Source organism: Lampetra fluviatilis, chromosome 30 (assembly GCF_964198595.1).
Source record: "Lampetra fluviatilis chromosome 30, kcLamFluv1.1, whole genome shotgun sequence".
Taxonomy (NCBI): domain Eukaryota; kingdom Metazoa; phylum Chordata; class Hyperoartia; order Petromyzontiformes; family Petromyzontidae; genus Lampetra; species Lampetra fluviatilis.
In genome coordinates, this window is record NC_136304.1 from 8,696,604 (window position 1) to 8,700,325 (window position 3,722).

The following is a 3,722-nucleotide window of genomic DNA, read 5'->3' on the forward strand; positions in this document are numbered from 1 at the left end:
TTTGAGGCTGAATCGACATAGAGGAGGCCCATGACCGGTTCAGATAATCGTCACTGGCGTTGGCCGTGAGCAGGAATCGAACCCGGGTCGCCAGCTTCGTTGCGCGGCGCGATGACCGCTACACCACCGCTCCTCACAACGAACACGCACGCACACACGCGCCGTCTTACACACACACACATCCTGCGTAATACACCCACGTTCTCTCTGACCATCCCCACAAGCTCCATCCACTACACCGCGCCTCTCTCCCTCCCCTGTCCCCTCCACGCCGCATTAGCACCCGACTCACACTCGCTTAACCGCACGACCCGCGCGCGCGCGCGCACCGCATGCGACGAGCGTCTCTCTTTGCCATCGCTACCTCGGGGCTGTAGGAACCATGTGGACGTGACGTAGACAACGCATGAAAGGAAGAAGAAGAAGAAGGCTAAAAAAAACAAATGTATTCTCCCTTCGGCTTCGTAGGGCTGTTGGGGTAAGCGCTGTTTGCGAGCACCTGTTCGCGACCACGCACGGCGGGGAGCGGTGTGACCAGCGCCACGCCCGGTCGTCGATTCTGTCGTTTGCGGGATGTTCACCCGCGGCATTTGAGGGCTGAGTGGACGCTGAGGGTTGGCCGGGACAGGTTGAGATCAAACGTGTCACTGGCGATTTGTGGCCGCAGCCGGGAATTGAACACAGCCGGTTGGATTCGTGGCGCAGTGCGCTAACTACTGCGCCACCGCTCCACCCGACACTGAACACTAAACGCCATCAGCATATCATTAATCGGACAAAATGAGTCAGCAACGCGTGATAATAGGATGTATACGCTATTTATGTATATCTAATACATCTAACTTGTAGCGTATATACTGTAGTCATGGTGATGTGCTGGAGCAACGGTGTAAGATGAGTGTGATGATAGAACAGGATCAAGGGGAAGAACGATGATGACTGTGATGGTGCTGACGACCATTGAACCATGACGATCAAGACCGTGATGGTGATGGCGATAAAGAGGAGGAGGATGATGATGGTGATGATGGTTATTGATGATTAAATGATGATTTGATGACGATTGATGATGGTTGATGATGATGATGGTTGATGATGATAATGATGATGATAATGATTGATGAGGATGATGATGATGATGGTTGATGATGACGATGATGGTTGATGATGATGATGACGATGATGATTGAAGATGATGATGGTGATGATATCTATGGTTATTGATGATTGATGATGATGGTTGATGATGATGGTTGATGATGATGATGATGACGATAATGGTTGATGATGGTTGATGATGATGATGGTTGATGATGACGATGATGATTGATGACGATGATGATGATGGTTTATGATGATGATTGATGATGATGACGATGATGATTGATGACGATGGTTGATGATGACGATGGCAGTGAAGTAAGAGGTCGAATCCGTGCGCTTTACAATCAACACCCAAACTCGGGCACGAGAACCGCGCGTCTCTGCGAAGAACAACACGGACCGGCGCACGCCGATCGACCAAACCCGAAGCGTCCCTGTGTCCAGGGCAAAGACCCCCCCCCCCCCCGCATCTCAAGATTCAAACACCGCATGAGTCGGTCGGCTCACGGAAGCGTCTCACGGGCCCAGCCAACACGGCGAACGACGGTTCAGTTCCAGACGCAAAGCCACGCGCCCCGCACGGAAAATTTCACATTTGTTCAGATGGTAGGCGCAGCGACGTCACGGCGATGGGTGGGTGGTGAAGGAGGGGGGGGGGGGGTGGCGCACTTGTATCCCTCGTGAAGAATCTGCGGCGCGAAGAGGAACCGAGTGGCCGCCGCGGACACGACCGTTTTGATGATGACTGCTTTGCGTCACGACGAGGGAGAGGAGAGGAGCGAACAACGGGATGATCCCGACAGCGCAGGGCTCACACGGCGCGCACGGTTTAGTTTCTCCCGCGCGAGAGTTGGACAAGGGGGGGGGGGGCGATTGAATTCGTTGGCGGATCTGACGCGGAGCGAACTGCGCGCGGGGAGATGAAATTGGATGGATGAGACGAGCGGTGATTTGTGGGTGCGTGGTCGTGTTCCGTGGTGTCAATGTCGATTGCATTAAAACAAAAAACCGGGCATGAACAGCACTCACTCTTTGGTTCTTTCGGTAAAGTGACGTAAAAAGAAAAATAGAGTACGACGTTTCGATTGCAACGCAAGCAACCGTCATCAGGTAGAACAAAATTTGAGAGAGAGACAAAACACAGACACACACAGACAGACACACAAGCAGAGAGAGAGACAACACAGAGACACACAGAGAGAGAGACACAACATAGACACACAGACAGACACACAAGCAGAGAGAGACAACACAGAGACACACAGAGAGAGACAAAACACACACACACACAGACAGACACACAAGCAGAGAGAGACAACACAGAGACACACAGAGAGAGACACACAACATAGACACACAGACAGACACACAAGCAGAGAGAGACAACACAGAGACACACAGAGAGAGACACACAACATAGACACACAGACAGACACACAAGCAGAGAGAGACAACACAGAGACACACAGAGAGAGACACACAACATAAACACACAGACAGACAGACAGACACACAAGCAGAGAGAGACAACACAGGGACACACAGAGAGAGACACACAACATAGACACACAGACACACAAGCAGAGACACACAACACATAGACACACAGAGAGAGAGAGACACACAGCATAGACACAGCACTCTTAATCTCGCCAACCCACAAGCACCGGCGCGGTGAAGTATGGACAACCCACCACGACACCGCGCGAGGTAGGAAGGAACTCGTGTAGCAGTGGAGGCCGCGCATGTGCGTGATGATTCCAGCAGCCAGCTCTTCCCTAGTGTCCCGTTGTTTCACACTCAGATAACAACCCAGGCGATTTCATCTGCGATCAAATTAAGGGTAAACGCTTCTCCAGCTTGTATTTGAATGAACATCTGGATGGTTATTCAGGTCGCCATCAAAGCGCATTGATGTAACTTGGAATAATGAAGCCACATTTTAGACACGAATAAGAAATGTATAATCTAGCCCTCCAATATTTAGCGCCGAAAACACAATTACCGCAATTAGTGTTACAGAGAGTAGTAAAAACACATATAACCAATCAAATACGCTTAACAATAACACGGACTAGGGTGACATTGATTTCACGTTAAATGTATTTCATCGCGAGAATTCACCGTTCTCGTCGCCAGAGACGGAAAGGGAATTCCACCTCCTACGTCACAAAATCAAGGATACCCTCGTTTCTTTTTTAAGACGTGCACACCAATACCATGTATGGTCATAAGCCGACAACATCATAGGACTCAACCATTCGCGTTAGCGGTGGTGGCTCGTCGTCATGCGCTCAAAATCCAACAACGACATGTGGACTCTTACGCACAAAACAAAAACGCGCCATCGCCACGAGCAGCGCATACGGCGGGATTGCAATTGCGACGGCCCCTTTCCGCTGCTGCGCAGACATTGTCAAGATTCCCGTGGTCGTGCGGTGCGCGATGCGATTAGAAGGCACCGCCGGGGCGACACCATCTCGCTCCGACACCCCCGCGCGGAATTCTGGAACAGGGGGGGTCACGCGCGTCACTCGGTAGGAATAGCGGCTCGCCCCGCCTCGCCGCTCTATATATTCGTGCTCGCCACATGTGACTCACCAACACCGGGACGAGAG